Consider the following 19,048-nt stretch of genomic DNA (forward strand, 5'->3'; position numbering starts at 1 on the left):
ATAATGTATGACCTAATGAGGACCTATGCCCCAGAAAGGGTCACTTTGCATACTACATATTGGACATGAACAGTCTGGGACCCCTAAAGATCATTTACCATTAAACAGCCAGATTCACTGCAAATCATACGCAAACCAGCTTGCTTATCATTAGTTATGACCTGTAAGCCAATGGGATAGAGGAAGGTAGTTAGGGGTCACCACAGTGTACCAGCATGCACCCCAGAGGCACAGGCGTTTCTAGTGCAGGATAAGCCCTATCCTATGTCTTCATTGAGATAAATAAATGGTCATCATGATGTGTAGTCTATGTAGGAGTGCAAAGACTGAAAATGCTGCAAGACAAGGGCTGCTCAGAACAGAGTTGTCAAGTGGCAATATCCCCATAACTCCAAGCTGCAACTTCTATATTTTTACCAATGGTACTAGACCTTCCCTAACATCAGTAAAAAGTGTGGAATGTTAAGTCCAGCACCCAGTCAGCTCCGTGGTTATTACAGCTACACTGTTCCTACCTAACCGGGCATGCAGTTCTCTACCCCTGGGAATCATCTCTCCCATGACCTATACTATGATGTTGGTGCATTATGATCAACTGAAAATGTACAGTACGATAGGGTCAGGAAAGTTATGAAATGGATATCATGAACTGCCAAAATGAGTTAACTGTTTTTTGGTGTTTTTTTGGGCAGTGGAATGCACTGATCCCAAAATACAATGCATTGTGCCTAGCTTTATGTTGCTGAGGCTCCTGCATTGTATTGTGTGATGCGGTGGTTTCGTGGTTGCCAGGACATCTCGCCATAGTAGTTTTACAAGTGCAAAACAATGACTGGCACCTGGTGGACCTTAGACTTCCATTTAAATTGTTGTTGGTTTTAAAGGCTTAGTTCAAGGCAACTTCCAACCAAAAAGTTATGCTTTACTTACAAATAAGCAAAGTTCAGCAAAGGGTAATCTTCCTGTTTTAAACTAGTGGTAAACGTAAGCCTTTAAAGACAAATGTATGTCAAGATTTGCTGTGTTTCCCTATGATCAGCATAGCTTTCAACACAGTTAAATGCTTTCACTAATACTTCCCAAAAGTTAGCTGATGCAGACACCTAAAGTTAAACTCCTGTTTTGCTGATAGAGAAAACAATGCCCTCTAGGTAAACTGTACATGCGAAGATTTTAGTATACTGTTTTGCTGAATCCTACTTTTCTATGTTATGAAGAAAATTACCTTTCTTTAGCATTTACTCTTTCAATCTGATAGCTAAATAGAACAATCTTCCTTTATTATCAACATCTCAACATTCTCAGTATTGTAATAAGAAAAGAACAGTCTTAAAATATGGGGTTGGCAAACTAAACTAGTAGAGTATGTTCTCACTTTAAAGTCAATTTTCACTTAGTTTAGTGATTGAAGTGAAGCTGTGCTGATTTCTGTTGTCCAGTTTCGTGCAAGCAAGTTTTTTTTTATTTAAGTTACAAAACTAGCTCAAAATTAATTTTGCTAAGTGAACATGATTTATTATTTTAGTTCTGTTATTATAGCAAAAATGAAACAAATAGCAGGAGATGCATATATGCAAAAAAATCTGAAAGGATACACATGGGTTAGGAGACAGTTCTTTTTTATTGTCAATGTCCCTTACTTGAGATCTGATCTACATAATCCGCCCACTGAAAAAGGTTGACCTGTCCCTGCTTAATTATGCTTCATTTCTGGCTTTTCTGCCTACAATTTCATTTTTTAATCATTATATTTTTATTGATTTTTACACATATTTTTATATCAGAACAATAAATACAAAAGAAAACAAGGAAAAATTGACAAGACCAATGCTCCTCAATATTAGTTTACAAATATAAAATAGATACATAGCAAAAATGTTGCATTTACATCAGAGAACACCATCTGTTAGAATAAACTTTCCTCTAGGCCAGGGGTGTCAAACTCTGTGCCGAGGGCCAAATCTTGCCCGCAAAATCCTTTTTGCCCCCCAAAGTAATCCCAAATATGAATTGCAGCTGGTCCGCTGCTGCATTGAAATAGCACTGCTACTACAATACCCCGCATCACTTGTGTCTATAGACCAGTGTCCTCTCTGCCTATGTGTGGCCCCGCATTGCACTGTTTTATAGATGCAGGGATTTGTATAAGCGGTGCTTTATCCCGCGACTCTGTCAAAGTTTTTAATTTTGGCCTACTGTGTGTTTAAGATTGACACCCCTGCTCTAGGCACATATCAAAAACAAAAATGCTTGGACCCATTAACTGTTCAGGACTCCCGGAACTTCTGCACATCCCCTCATTTAACCATATTGTCTCATGTGTTAGAGCCTGCTTTTAGGTTTGTTGCTCGTCTAGACTGTTCGGTCCTCCCACAATACTTCTGTAAGCACAAAACTCCTAGAACATTATCGATGAAGCCCATGTGTCCAGAAATTTTTCAACGCTATTGTAAGTCCCCTAAGTCAGATCTTCGATAAGTTTAATTTCATTCACCTTACGTATCCATAGGCCTAGGGAAGGTGGCAAAGCCTGTTTCTAAAGGCTTGGGATACATGCCTTTGCAGCCGTCAGCAGATGTTTCACCACTGAGGTGGCGTAACCTTTCTGTGGCCAATCATTGTCTGCCTACAATTTCAATACTGTATCAACCCCATTGTTACTGCCCTCTGCCTGGTTTCTGGTTCAATATTATACTTGCCTAACTTGTAAGGTAATTTAACATGCACCAGAACATTGTTACTTGGCTTTGGATGTATCTATACTTTGAAAATAGATGCAGTACCTCGACCATTCATTTTACTTTGTTAGAAAAAATACCTTTGGTATTTAAAATTGATGGAATAGAAACTTTACTATATAAAGAAAAAAAGTACATTTTTGATAAGAATATTATTTTATTAACTCGCTATACTCATATACAGAAAAGAATGTAGTTAGGGTACTTCAGTCAAAACAAATGATTGCCAATGTATCAAATATTCAATGACCCTTCTATAATGTTGAAATGTCCTCAGACTAGGGCGTAGTCTGTCATTTGCAATCCCTATTTAATGTACAGCGCTGCGTAATATGTTGGCGCTATATAAATCCTGTTTATTAATAATAATAATAATAATAATAATAATAAGGATCTCCCATAGCATCCTTTTCCAAAAGCAAACCTGTAATAAAAAGACAAAAAAACAAAGTTAGTCTTAAACAATAATCCCAATAACTATATGTTATCATGGGTTGTTAATAAATGCTAATAAGAAAAGTAAAACAAATTCCACGCATTTTTTCCACGTGTCATCAGATACATAATTTTTGTGCGCCATGACCTGTGTAGAGGTATCCTAATTGTATCCTAATGCTCTGGTAATAGCATATGTTCTTTTCACCAATCCATCATTTTGCTGTACAACAGCAAGGCTTTAACATAACATTGCAAATTAAAATTGTGGGAAATAATAGTTTACTTATTGGACCAAGCAGAGATTGGAGATAAGGAACAAGATTGGAGATAGGGAACTAAAAAGTGCAACATCATATTATGAAATTAAGGAATATACATAAAAAACTATCATTTTGCATGAGTCCACCATAAAGAAGAAATTAATTAAAACAAGCAACTGTTAGGATTATGAACACCTTGGGCTTTGTACTGGTAAATAGAGATTGCAGTAGTCGGAAGTTTGTAACATTTTGAGCGCAGAGGTTAGGATTGTAGGTGTCAGAAATAGGGCCTGATTTATTAAAGCTCTCCGAGGCTGGAGGAGATACCCTTAGGGTGATCCAGCAAACCTGGAAAATATTTCTTAAAAGTCATTTGGTATTTGTTTGCAAATGTTTACAATCCTGGATTAGATCAATTCCAGGTTTGCTAGATCACCTAGGTTTACTGATGAAAGCGTATCTTCTCCAGCTTCAGAGAATTTTAATAAATCAGGCCCAAATATACAGCCCAGTGCACAGCACCCACAATGATTTATTTTACCCCCGACCCCTTATTTTATAGCACAGCAGTACCCCTATTTCACACATACTGTATTCATTTATACACAGAAATGACTGTATAGATATACACACACACACTCTACTTATATACACACATTGTATACACATAAAACACACAGACTGTTAACCCAAACATAAACACAACCGAATACTTTCCCCTCAAATGGCATGGCTGTTTGTCCCCACTCTAACAGAAAGAATGGAGTATGGAGGGGGACGTTATGTGGAGTAGTGGCAACTTTTAAGGCTGCCTTCCTCATGTCTATGTAAAACAAAATGTGTCTGCCTGGAAGCAACATGTTGGGCAGTCACTGGAAAACGAGAGGTAGAATACTAGTAAGGAAATCACTACCTAGTCTATGTACATATAAAATGAAATGTTACAAACAATGGTAATGGACATGATAAAAAGTTATGCAGCACTCCTAATGGGACATATGTGACAAAGTGCCAAGTCGATATGTACCATTACCATGATAGATGAAGAAAGTGGGCCCTGCACAAGCAAGCTTACTTGATAATTGATATAAAGGATTTAATAATTGAGTTTTGATCCTCTAGAACAGGGGTCAGCAAACTCCAGCATTTAGGCCAGATACGTCCTAGCCGGTAGTTCGTTCCGATCTAACGCCCCCTGGCTGATCCCGCCTAATGCTGGATCTGCCAGGGGGCATTAGGAACTACCAGGGCTGGAGCCGCCGGAGCTCTGGTGCCGCCTCCCTGAAGTTGCTCCCCTATTTAATAGAGAACGCTCCCTGAAGGTAAATCCCTCTCCTCCGCAATGCATACGGAGGAGAAATATTTCACTTCAGGGGGAGTTTCATAGTGGTGGGTAGAGCCATTAGGGCGGGACTCAGAGTCCAGCCTAGTGTGCTCCCGCCCACCCCAAAAATGACCTAGTGGCCCTAAAAGTTTGCTGACCCCTGCTCTAGAACTAATTTTACTTGTGCTTCACTTTTTAATTGTGCTAAATACAAGTTATGAATCAGTTTTAATATATACAACCAATCGCTATATTTTATTTTTATTAAAAAATACTTTGCTGTGTCTGCGTATTTTCTTGGTCCTTTCTTTTTCCTGTTTTTTGAAAATTATGTCAGCCGTTCTGCTATTTCTTGCTAAATAAATTCTTTAAATTCATATATAATGGCATTTTCAATAATGTGTAAATGCTTAAATGTGCTGATGTACAGTAAAAAAAAAAAAAAAGCCTTCCAATAGTCTACTTTTTGCAGACTTTACTTATATACTATATGTATTGGATACACAGCTCGGCAAAGCTGTTGATCAGAACAAAAGGTGGAAGCTGGCCAATCTTCTAGCGGCAGTGATAATTGTTTGTGTATAAAAAATTATTTTGGCCCTGGTCATAAACCCCCACATAAAAAAAAACTTTTTAACGAAAGCCTTCTGTCATGCAGCTTGTACCTTTACCCCACTTTTTACGCAATTTAAAAAGTACATCTTCAAACTGTTTAGTTTTGCATTTATTGGCTTTTGAATCAGTCCTCACTACCCTAGTAAGACATGATATGTTCTTTGATTCCTATAAGGTAGTGGGGTAGTAGGGATATTATGGGTTTAAAGCATTGTCATGGTGTCACCTTTTGTCTCACTCATTCTCATTTTGTGTCTCTGATAAAACTGATTTATGGAACTGTTAAAAGGGGTTGAGGAATAGTACTATTATCTCTAAAGTTTGATGTTTCAAAAGCTTTTAAATTTCTAGAAACATTAAACTTATAGAACCTTTTTAATAAAAAATAAAGTCTATAAAAAAATCTAGAAGCTACATTAAAAGTGTGCATACAAAGTTTTTTTCCACTTTTTTCACTTTCACTAAAAATGACAATTTCCTACTGATTGTGACAGTGTCAATGTGATTGCTGGTAATATTTATTCTTACTTTGCCTGTGTTTTATCTGTTATAATAACCCTCTTTTCTCAACACCCGAACGACAGTTAAAACTGAAGGAAGTCATCACTAACATTAATTAAGCAATAAGAGCCTTTTTAGTTTCTTTTTTCTTTTTTTGACTGTGTGACAAGGTAGTATTAAAACAAATTAACAGAAATGGCAAAAAATACATATTCAAATGACATAAATGCTATAAGAGATTCAAATGGAGAGCTGAATAACAATAAAAAAGATTAATCGGCTATCTAGATCATACTGTGAAAAGAACAGAAACTTAGCTCATATTTAAAGCATTGCTTCATAATGAGGCATTAGGATCGCTCCTATAAATTCATCCAGCCAGTTAAGGGAATGGCAGAGATTTAATCAAACGTCCAGACAGGGCATATTGCTGTTAAATTATATCTCTTCATGCTAATGTATTAATGTAGTTAGTTTCAATTGTGTCATCATGAGATGACCAGCATGGTATGTCATGGAAGATCGCTGACTGTTAGCAGTAGGTAGAACAGTAGGTGCTTGTAATACACTTCTTTAATAAATTATTTTATCTGAGTATTTGATATCTGCGTGAAAATATTTCATGTGTAACAATTGATGTCATCTCGCAGTCCTTAGTCGTTGGAAAGGATTGTGAAAGATCTATTTATTGCACGTGTGTACCCAGCTAAAGAGGTGTGGATGTAGCACAGAATAGGAGGGGGATGAGTGGGTGAGTAGTGAGGGGACAGAAGAATATGGGTAGGCAAGTTTGAAAAGCTAGTATGAACTTGGGAGGTGTTTGCAGCAGCCTTGAATGACAACCTTGGGTGACTCCACCATACACACAATACAATGTGCACGTTTTTTTTAAACTAGGACAGAAAATGAACTACTAGCATGATCACCAAATAAAAAGAAGTTAAAAAAAAAGAAAACTAATGTGACCATCACATGTAAGGACTTGTAAAGTAAAACATATTACCACTAAAAAGGTTACCTTACCCTTTCCTAAACATTTTAAAGAAACAGCTTTGAAATTGATTTTTAACATATAATTTTCAGTGATATATCTTGCAATCAAAGACTAGGTAATAGGATATTAACCCTAAAGAAACTTGGTATGGTATTAGGTATGGTGGATTACCAAACTATCCTCCTTTCATCCTGAAGAGTTAGATATGTTTATTTAGATGTCTGTTTGTATAACTTTACACTGTGGTGTACATTATTATATTTTACAGATTTCTTGAATAATTGTCCCTTTGTTTATTTTATGTTGAGTAGGCAGAAATTACTTTTTGTTTTTTGTGTATGAGTTTGAATTGTTTGATGTGAAGGGTTAACAGATACTGTTACAGGTACTGGCAACATGATGTCTCTTTTGGGTCTGTGTTTATAACTTTTTGAATCTAACTTACCTTTGTACTTTTTCTGCATGGCTTTCTAATAAAATGTGAAATAATGAGTAAATTACCAGTCTTAGATTATGTGTGCAGTGACCAATCAGTGAAGGTATTGTATGGAGTAGCAGCCAAGAAACTGGCCAAGAAAGCATTGTTAGGAAGAAAGCGGCAAAAGCAGCACCTGTTGTTGCTTTATTAGTGTTCCGCAATGAAACATTTCAAATTTGCCTTCTGCAATAAAACATACTTACTTGCCTGTTTGTAATCTTTTTCCACAGTACACTGAGCTGTGTTAAGATGAGATGTAGGAAGCCAGAATATGGTGGGTATTCCACCCAGCGGAGCTGCCTGGACTGATTGAACTCCCGTGTGTATGTGATGGCTAAAGATCCGACACCCAAAAGAGGACTGAAAGAAGATGGTACTGCCCACAACAGATGGGTACAGGTGTGTAAATAAAAAAACTGTGATCAGGCAGATGAGTTTATTTTATTGCCTGTGCTTTTTGCAATAAAGCACCTGCATGGTCATAGCTTTTGGTTTGTAACATTAAGTTCCACTACAAATTGGAAACAGGCAGTAATTTTGTTTCTTTCAGTGTAAACTTCTTATGTATCTTCTATTCTTTTTTTTACAAATATTAACAAATACCTAAGATTTGCAAAAGAGTGCATTAAAATAACCCCAATATCTCTGGAACTTTTGTACCCCTGGTAACATTTTCTCCTGCAGTAAAAATAATAACACCAGGCAGGTCAAAAGGTTAATGAAACTACAAATGGACCTTTGTAAATTGATTAAGCATCAACAAAATACTTTTTTTTTATTTAGCTTTTTTTAGATTTAGCTTTAATACATGAAAGCAGACAAAAGAAATATAAAAATGTAATATAGAAATGACACACTGTAAAGTTACAACAACTGGAAACTGAAAACGAAATTTAGAACACATATACGTTGCATAATATACTGTACAGTTTTTATATCTGTCTTTGGTGATCTGTTTGGATTTTATCATAAAATGGCAGAGATTGTTGAAAAATTCTCTATACAGTAGGATGACAATTAAATTTATAATTTTCTATTACTTTCTATTTTACAAAGGCAAAATCTCCGGTAGACTTCCCAGTGCTATCCAGCTGCCATGGCCATTACAAATCCAAACAATAGTGTCAGGCTCCCCTCAACAAATACGACAGTATGCACTATATAGGGAAACGATGCTAGAAAGTTGAATATGACCCAGACAGACGTCTATAGAAGAAAGGAGCACATTTTGCATGCTGCACATAATGTGTCTGTAGGGGTCAGAAGGACATGATGTCCACCGTGGGGCTCTCGTGATTTACTGCCAGTTAAGGAAGCCATTCATAAGTTCTGTTTGCCTAGAGAAGCAATTATTTTCCTGTTTAAAAACCCATGACAAGATTTAGAGATGCTCACAACAAGAAGACAGGCTTGCTTTAGCCATGTTAGGAGTTATAGTAGCCAGAGGACAGATACTGACCTCAGCGTGCACAATTGAGGTAGCCTCTGTTCAAAGCGTTTCAAAGTAAATCATGCATTGTAGCTACTGAACTGGTCATGGCCAATATTGTGTGTATTTTATGTATTTCTCCTAATAGGACATGCAAGAAAACGATATACTTTATTTGTAGGTTTATAGCATGTTTATGCTTTTGAAGTTCAGTAAGAAAATGTTACCTATTTCAAAATAAGTATTTATATCAGATATATTAATATTTCAATTATACCATTTGTATCCAACAGGTGGGTATACTCCTAAAAAGGTTAATAGCTTTCTATAGCTAATTAATTATTAACTATAACATAACTGTTAATAGCTATGCTGTAATCTAAGAGAGTTGCCCCATGTCCCAAATTCATGGCTTGACCAGGAAAATAAAATCGTATGATGTTTTTCAATTTAGTCTGGCGTTATTGAATATTGACCCAAATATCAACATCCTCAGACTAACCTTTTTTAATTACAGGTGCTGAAATGGGGTAACAAGAAATTTGTTCAGTAATCAAAGGGTTGTCACCAAAAGAACTTTCATGAAGATATTGTAGCACCATTAGGGGAGGGAGCACTTGCCTACAGCATGTTTAAAAAGTGGCCATCTGATTTTAAACTGGGGAGAACTAGGACTGGAACTAGACCATGACTTCTGCTCAGGACTGGTGGAGACAATCTCTTATGAAAATGTGGACAAGGTGCATGATTTGATGATGATAGAATGAAGGCCAACAGTTTGCCAGAGTGAGTAGACATTAGGTATTACAACAACTTCATTCTGACATAGTATTTGGAATTAGGCGAGGTTTCCGTTGGATGCCAAACTTTTGACTGCACATCTAGAGGCAGTGAAAAGGCAGATGTCTTCAGAGAATATTGTGTTCTTTCAAGCCAAACCAATGGAATCCGTTCAAAGATTTGTGACTATGAATGAGACCTGGGCTCATCAATTTACTCCAGAATCAAAGCAACAGTCATCGCAGTGAAAGCATGCCAGTTCTCCACCTCCAAAGATGGCAAAGGCTGTTCCTTTTGCAGGAAAAGGGATGGTGTTTGTTTTTGGGATTCTGCAAAATTTCCTGAAAAAGGGTGAAACCATCACAAACGGAAGTTGTCAAAAAATGTTCTAGTTCATCAGGATACAGTTTTAATTCATGAGTGTGGCTTTAAGTTAATATCCAAACCCCCTATTAACCGAATCCTTGCCCCTCTTTTACCTATATACAAACTTCAAAAAGTCCCTACATGCAATGTCGAGGATTTTGGAGATATTATGGGAAGCTCAGAGGGGACTATGTGGAAAAATAGACAACAACTTCTTATTAATGTACATCAAGGTCAGGCCACAAACCTATAGGGACACCTCCTTACACCATATGAGCAGCACTTTAAATGAAGTGAAGCTGCTTACTTCAAGAGGTTCTTGAACAAATTTGCTATTCCTGCTGAGCCTGCCACACCTAAATTTTGAGATGCTGTAAACTGGCTAAGCTTCAGCACTTTCTGGTATTGTCAAAGCTTGTCTGTCCTCTCCAAACACATTTCCATCATCTAGTAGGGTACTCTGTAATATTGATAGGCAAAGAATAGGCATCCCCTTAAGCCCATCGATCGTGCATCTGCACTGTGTGTATTACGGAATACACACAGTGCAGACGCAGTGTACCGAAGGGGAATGGCAGACCTATTACTAGATGGTCCTATACACACATTCAAAAAAATCCTATTTTTCTTACTTACTTTGTAGCCTAGGCATCCTGAACAATACCCTTGAGGAAGCCAAAAGGGCAAACACGTCTGGCTAAGAGGCGTCCAGCATTTTTTCGGCTTTCCGTCATCTTTTTTTCCATCAATCACTGTTGTATTAATAGGAATTATTTATAGTTAACGGTCACAACACCCCAGATATTTAAATGCAGCATGAACCAGTACCTTTGATATACAACTTACATATTTGTTTTGTATATATTCTGTTAAACTGTAATTTGTGAACAATCAATACAAACTGTATTGCCAACCTTACCACTCCAGATTGAAACAAGCATACTGTATTGATAGCATATTGCCTATTATTGTTTCCTACTATAGACTGCTACATAAAATACACTGATCTATTCAGTTACTACTAGTAGTAGCTACTAAAGAATACATATGAATGCTGTAGCTGGTTTATACTTATAAGAGGCAGAGGGAAATGAATAATATGGACATATACATTTTCACTGACTTTTTTAAAACAGTTTCAATGAACTTGCATTTTTGTGAAAAAATATCAATTTGAATTGGCAACCCTGGACCTTGGCGACAAACTAAACCTCTGCATTAATCTATTTCTTTTGGCTTCAATGCATCTTTATTATACCAACAGTAAAGCAGTAAAGTCATGGAAAAACTGTAGCATAGCTTTAAAAAATACATATTTACAATAAAAAACTTCATTGTTTATATTTCCTCAGCATTCTCAAATTTAAGTCTGCTTAAACTGTTACGGTGGAGTTTAGGATTCAGTCATCAGGTAATGCAGCAACAGTCAAGAAAAGCAATGTCAGCATTAAAGGAAACTAATTGATCCAGACAGCAAAAGAGCAGAGATGATAATGAGAGGTGGCAGGTGGCAAGAAAGCAAGTATCCAATAAAGAAATAGGGTCAAGCCACAAACAAGCACAATGAGCAAGAAAGAGAGTATCCTACTCTGGCCATTTCCTTTTCTGTGCAGCAAAGTACTGGAGCAAGAAGCTTGCTTTAACTAGCTTGTTAGTGGAGCACAGGTTTATATAGATCATTAATGATTCATTGTATAACTGTCTCAGTCTGGACTATATTATAGGGGTGGAATATATTATAGAGGGGGTATAGGAAGGTTGGTCCTGATGACTCCAAATGTTGTATTTTTCCAGATTTTCTGTTGGCAACACAGACGGGAATCAAAACCTTATAGATCCAATGCTAGCCTACATATAGTGAATATTTTGCCATATTGTAATTGCTATGTTGTGGACTAAATTAACACAAAGAAACCAGCAATATCTTGTATTCCTTTCTTCCCTGGTTTTGATTTTCAGAGTGACCTTTATTTAATTCTCTATTTTTCTTTTTATTTGGTATTTTACTTAAAAGACTAAAAAGCACATGTCCACTTCTTGGAACATAAATGTCTGATTCACAGAGTAATACCACCTTAGCAAGTGTCAATAGCAAACCAAAAAGTTAAAATGTTTTGCCTAGAGAATGAAGCATGGGAGGAAGAGTGGGAATATTTTAGAATGCTAGCTTTTAGATTTCAGCTTTTCCGACCCTGCATTGGCACATCTGTCTCCAACTTTTACAGCAGAAAACGTAAAATAGTCACTTTAATTTCACTTAACAGTCACAATTTGTGAAATCATCCGCTGTTGCACTGTTGCACTGTTGCACTGTAAATAGTCACCTTTTTTCTCCACCATTTGTGGACAACAGAAAAATGGATTTTATCAATGCTGCTCAAAGTTCCTAACATGGGCAGAGGAAACCATGTCTAGCAATTTTTAACTAAAAATAATGCTTAAAAACTTTTTTATTTTAATATTGCCTGATATTGTCAGGCAGTCATTGGTGGAACAATTGCCCAACCTTTAAAGATCTAAGGTTGTTTGGTTTCAAAATGTTATGTAAAGTTTAATTGTAAAAATGTGAAAGTCTGTTTTTTTCACCTGTCTTTATATGTACATACACTACAACTGCAAAACCAAAGTAAATGTAATAAGCTTTATTGGAAGCATCTTTTTTAAACAAACACATTTGGTGAAACTCAGATTTATCACTTGCTCAGTTCTTTGTTTATGAATTTTGACAAAATACTTTACCCTGGGGTGCCCATAATACCAGTGTCCACTTTAGTACACAGCCATCAATCAAACTTTTCTCAGAGCTGCCAGGACAAGACTTTGTTACATAGCCATCAATAGATGACATAGATCACATAGCCATCAATAAAAAGTGTTTTAATGCTTGGATCAGGTGTAGGAAATGTATGTGATAATAAAGGAAAATTAGCTATAATTTGTAGTACTATCTAAATCAAAGTAGATGTAAATCCTACCTGACATCACTCAGTTTGATCAGGTACAGTACGAGTAGTTGCCTTTTTAACTGATTATTTGTCTCCACTTTTTCTCATCCTTTGTTAGCAGATATTTCTGCAGACACTAATGATGGCTACATGGCATCACATGGCATTTACCATGGCCACACAGTGGACCATGTCTGCATCATGTATGTTGAAATGGCCATTTGTAGTCTATTTCAGATTCCAGAGGTGGGGCTAATCCAATATCCCTTTACATGTATGGGGCTACTCCCCTATATGTTGTATATAAATTGAAAAAGAAAGACACAAGATAGGGTTTTTTGTGCAACAATATGTTGTAAAAAATAATCATAAATTATGAGTACAAGCTTAGAATATAGTATATAACAATATTTTGTTTGGTCACTCCCATTTACAGAGGCATGGGGAGGTTGACCAATATACTAGATAGTGATATCCCTATTAGAATAATAACAGAAACATCTTGTATCCCCGCACATTTCGCCTTACTGCCTTCCTCAGGTGATTTGGCGGAGAACGTTTATTCAAAGGTTGAAATGAGCCGAGATCATAATGTGATGGATATCACAGAAGTAAGTATTATTTATAATGACACAACGTGGTATCTTTATTAGGAAGAAAATGGACCTGTCCACTGCAAGATTTGGCAGAGGGGCTGCTTCATGACTGACTCACAATGAAGCAGCATTGCTGACAAATCCTGCAATTATTCAATATATCCAGTTTATGTAAGAGACTGAATAAAAAAAACAATTAAATAAAATAAATGAAATAAAAATATATTACTTCTTTGGCAATAAAAATGAGCCCTTTGATATACATACATAATGTGGGTTTAGGTCCACTTAAACGGTTATATGAGAATTGAGTTGACATCTGCACCAACATTTAAAGTGGGTATTGTTGGGCTAAATCACCCACTGGCTTCAGCTATCTATCAGGAACTTTACAGCAATATATTGACTGACTGTCCCCTGACAAGTCTCACTGTTTCCACTAAAGCCACAGGGGTAGAAGTTCCTTGTTTCTTGTATTCCCTATAAAGTAAATTACAAAGATCCAATAAGGCTAGTTAGGCTACATACACATGTCAGATTATAGTTGCCCAGGATGAACAGTCGTGCTGATCTTGGGCAAAATCTGACATGCATACAGTTGTCCACCATGGCATATTGTTGATTAACCAATTGGGAAAGATTGCTGTTCACTCATATGGAGGAGAACACAACAGGACGCTCGCCTCTCCATAGAACAGTATGGCGTTGTCAATCATGAAACATTGATTCCTCTGATGTCCATCAGACATCTGTGAAGGCTTTAGTGCCTGATATTTGGCCACTTGGCCAGTTTTAGAAGTGCATTGTTCGAAAGAGGGGAGAATGTCATATACCACCCTATACCCAGAGTTATGCACTATCTATCTTATATGGAAGGTACGTATCAGCAGATGGGGGAAGGAGAACCTGTCACTTTGAATTACATACATAAACTGCGTACACACTTGCAATTTTTGCCGTTGGAAAGGATCTTTCACGATCCTTTCCAACGACAAGGGACTGCACGATGCATGAACGATGCTGTACATACAGCACCGTTCTGCTCTATGGAGAGGGGAGGGGGAGAGCGACGGAGCGGCACCCTGCTGCACGCTATCCCCCTTCCCTTTCATTAGGATCGGTCGTCGTCCATCGTCCATGGATCCGGCAGGTCGGTCATTCGGACGATGGACGACACTGACTGTACACACGGCAGATTTTCGCCCGATATTTGGCCGATGCCGATTATCGGGCGATAAAAATCTGCCGTGTGTACGTAGCTTTAGACTTAAACCTGAATATCTGTTCGTCTCGCCTAAATTATTTTACTGATTTGCAAATATAACACTCTTCAGAATAAACATCCTAAATCAGAATAATTATCTCTAGACACTTTTATCTCAAGGTTACACCCATGACGATTTTTCAGACCACTTACTTTATCACCTAAACAATTCTAAGGAAATGTCATTGACATGTAATATTTGAATGAAAAGTGTCAGTCACTTTTTTGCTTTCTTCACTTGCTTTCCTAGGAGAGAGGTATAGGGAAAATTAGAATACTTAAAACGATTTTAGTCCTGGTAGTTGTCTCATTCCTTGTGCAACTGTACTTGGTTCCAAAAATATATGCAGTAAATTTCTTTTGTGTCAAATATTTATATGCTGTTATGTGGATTTCAAAGAAGAAAAAAAAAAACTGTTTATGCAATGCAATGCATTTATCTGTTTTGTTATTTTAGTCCAGGCTGTCCATCTATCCCCCCAGTTTGGCAACTGAATATAGTTCCCCTAAAATAACTTAAATCTGTTTTTTGCACCTACAGAAAACATTGGGTACTCTTGCGCGTGAGACCCAAATATCTAACAGCTTTATAAAAAGTCTCATAAATATTCATGATGATAAATAATAATCCTAACTCTTGAAAAATACAAGTCACAATTTATCTAGTTCTATATTTATTAAAACCTTTATTCCATGGATGATAGCAAATCATATATAACATAGGGGTACAACAGTTGTCATTTTCTGCTGGACATTTCTTCTCAGTGCCTTCATCAGTCACAGTCCCAATGCGCTAGGGGCTTCTTTCCCCCACAAACATAATGTCATAATCATCAATCATTGTCACAGGAAATGTTTCACTAATTGCTAATGCTTACTACTAGCTGTCAATAATTCTAATACTTCTTCACATTTAGGTGTCTTCTCACTAAACAATGCTACAGCTAGCAATTTGCTCTGCACCCTGCATCCCTAAATATGTTCTAAGGAAATTCAGTACAAAGTAACAGGTTTGCTTGATAGCCCCTCTGTTGCCAATATTATATTTGTATTCCACAACTACTTCATCTGCCTTCATGTAGTCTTGTGAAATGCCCTGTATATCCAAATATGTGGAAGTATGTGACCCATTATTCTTCCATCCATAAAACAGCACTGACTGCCCGATTGGCTAATTGCCGGACCCAGGCAAACTCACCCAGGCCCAAATAAAAACTTTGGGTTGCCAGACCCAAGAGCGGGCTCCTTATCTTGGGTATACTTCAAACAGACTCTAAATTTACACAAAGATTATATTCTGGGGTTACAACTGGAAAATAGGGCAGTGGGGTAAATTAGGAAAATAAGATTCAGAAATGGGTTATCAAGTGGATCAACTACTTTGGGTAGTTTTTTTCAGCAAGTCAGTTGACTCATAAATGTGAGAATAAGCAGTAAATCACAACCAATGTGTAGCAACGCAAAACAGAAAAAAAGATTCTGCATATATGGTAAGTAAATGTGGCTTAGGAGTAACTAATGAGTATATATTTATAGTTTTTACATTTATCAAAAAAAACATAAAATACTACACAGTCTTTTCATTTAAACCCAAACATTAAACTGTCTTTTATATTGCATTTTGGTTTGTTGAATATACTGTTGTGTTTTTTGCATTTAATAAGTGGATAAATATCTGTTAATCCTGTCCTATGTCCTGTGTATGAACTCCTAATTGTTATTGGTTAGTTAGTTGTTCTTGGTCCCCTCTGTGACTACATAATATATCCCCCTATGTTATAAAAAAAGGGAAAGGGTGGTATTCTTTAGTCCTGACATATTTCCTGTCCTGGAATGACACCACTGCCCCTCCAGTACAGTACAGGGACTGAGCACTGTCACCCTAGAACATGACATGTACGTTTGGCAGAATTACCAGGTGAAAATACAGAAAAACAAATCAGAAACAATTGCAATCACCACATATAAGAACTGGTAAACTGTAAAACTTACACTTGTATATTACATTTTGGTTCTTAGGATTTACTAATACTTTAAGAGGGATATGCTGCAATGCAACATTAGTTTTAGAGGATAAATGTCACAATGTTTTAGAGATAAAATCATATATTTATAACCAATCTTTTTAGTGTACAGTACATATGAAATACACCCATGTCCATGATAAAACTACATTATAGTGTATGGTTTATCCAACTTTTTCTCATTCTGCGAGTTTTACTTTGTGGCTTACCTGGTCCATTTTTTCCCTTTATGTTTTTTTCTTCTTTGAAATCCACATAAACATAGGAAGCCTCGTACACAATGAGCACTACACGTTGATTGTGATTGTCTAATGGTACATGATTCAATCTCATTGAGCATCTGACAATCTGATGTATGAGACAAGGCTTCTTTTTCTTCCAGACACATCAGGGTAGGGCCCCCTGTTGTGAAGCAGAATATCTTATGCAAAAAAAGACACCAACTCACAGTCCTTTCTTGATTATAATGCATTGGGTACTGATTAAAAAGCAGTGCTGATTTTAACTCTTTCATGTACGAAACAGGTTACCGGCAGGGGTAGGTGCCCTTTCTACCCCTTTATTAATACACCACTGTTTAGTGGATTGAGAAACAATAAAAAAAACATAATTTAGTCCGTGCTTCATGAATGCTGGCGCAATAATTTTATATTAATGAACAAAAAAAAGGATATATTACGTATTAAAAATTAAAAAAAAAGATTCTTTTATAGATTATTTGACAACACTTTGCATATAAACACAAAGGATCAGTCCACCTTCTCCAATAAGAAATACCATTTTTATGCTACAAAGGCACACCCAAAAATATCTTATATCTCTTGTAGACATGTTAGATAGTATAGATGGGCTCAAAGTATTAGAGTTTTAGGCATGATTTGACTACTATGAAGGGTTCCCATGTCACTGTTGACTTTTAAATTGTATCCTATATAATGTAGAATGCAATAAGAGGTGTGGAAATTGCAAATAGGAGCAAGAATTCTTGAAACTGGCAAGTGGTCAAAAATAGATTTTGAAGGGGAAATCTAACTGGTAAAACATTCATTACACATCGGGCCTGTTTAATAAAGCTCCCCAAGCCTGGAGGAGATACACTTTCACCCATTAACCTGGGTGATCCAGCAAAAAAACCTGGAATGCATCTGGTCCAGAATTTTAAAAAAATGCTACCAAATAGCAAATTACTTTTTTGAAATCCATTCCAGGTTTGCTGGCTTACCCAGGTTTACTGATGAAAATGTATCTTCTCCAGCCTTGGAGAGATTTCATAAATCGGGACTGTTGTCTTAGGTGACACTGCTCCTCCATACAATACAATGCAAATAATTTATTAAAGCTTTCCAAGGCTGGAGAGGATACACTTTCATCAGTGAAGCTGGGTGATCCAGCAAACCTGGAATGGATCTGATCCAGGATCCAAAACATTTGCTAGCAATTTTAAAAAAATCTATTCCAGGTTTGCTGGATCACCTAGCTTCACTGATGAAAGTGTATCCTCATCGGCCTTGGAAAGCTTTAATAAATTGGGCCCAATAGGTGAGCACTGTCACCCTAGAACAGGTCGTGTGTTACAAGCTGGATCACTCCAGGGAAAATAAAACTAATGCAGCCACTTCATCTAAGTACTGGTAAACTGGAATATAGCACATAGTTTTTTCTCTGTACATATGCCTAAAGCCTTTACAGGCTCATACAGTGTGCCTATCAAATATAGCAAGCAGAAATGTCAGATCATTGTCAGTAATGTTATTTTTTCTAAAAAAAAACTAAAGTTCATCTTAAAAAAAAGAAAGCAATAGTCTTAATAAAAGTGTCAGTACATTACACTTCTCTTTTTTCACAGCCCTACTAAGAGAATCCACATCTTATGACTAACCTGAATTAGCTTGTCAAGTTGTCGAAGTAGAATAGAAACTGATGAGTGTTAACTTGCAGCAAGATAAAAGCAGATTGTTGCCATCCGACATGAGGATATGATAGTCGGGTGCTTCTGGTAAAGAGTTTGACAAGAGCTTCATTTTAGTTCTAGAAAAAAATAATGATAACATAGCAATCAAACAGAGGGAAAACCTATTGGAGCATCAAGAAACCAATGTATCACCGAAGCTGAGAAATCCACTACATTTACTTTATTTACTGTCTTCTTCTTTCTGTGTAATATAAACTGTCAAATTTTGCACAACGAAAAGTATAGGAAAAAATGTACTCAAAACAGGAAGGTGATTATTGACTTTTATATGTTTCACTGGGCTTAGATTCATGAACACATCTTTATGACCCTGTGTCTTTTTAT

At 36.7% G+C, this 19,048-nt stretch overlaps 1 long non-coding RNA gene across 1 annotated transcript in view; it reads right to left on the reverse strand.

Annotated features, from left to right (window-relative positions):
• Nucleotides 1–2,302: 2,302 nt before the first annotated feature.
• The window catches only part of LOC140330067 (uncharacterized), a 35,342-nt gene continuing 18,596 nt past the window's right edge, over nt 2,303–19,048 (reverse strand). Inside the window, exons 2-4 of the long non-coding RNA XR_011920599.1 lie at nt 18,632–18,780; nt 10,560–10,675; nt 2,303–3,162 (exon numbers count right to left, since the gene is read on the reverse strand). This is a non-coding gene — a long non-coding RNA (uncharacterized lncRNA). The remainder of the gene's footprint in view (nt 3,163–10,559; nt 10,676–18,631; nt 18,781–19,048) is intronic.

This window comes from Pyxicephalus adspersus, chromosome 4, assembly GCF_032062135.1.
Source record: "Pyxicephalus adspersus chromosome 4, UCB_Pads_2.0, whole genome shotgun sequence".
NCBI lineage: Eukaryota > Metazoa > Chordata > Amphibia > Anura > Pyxicephalidae > Pyxicephalus > Pyxicephalus adspersus.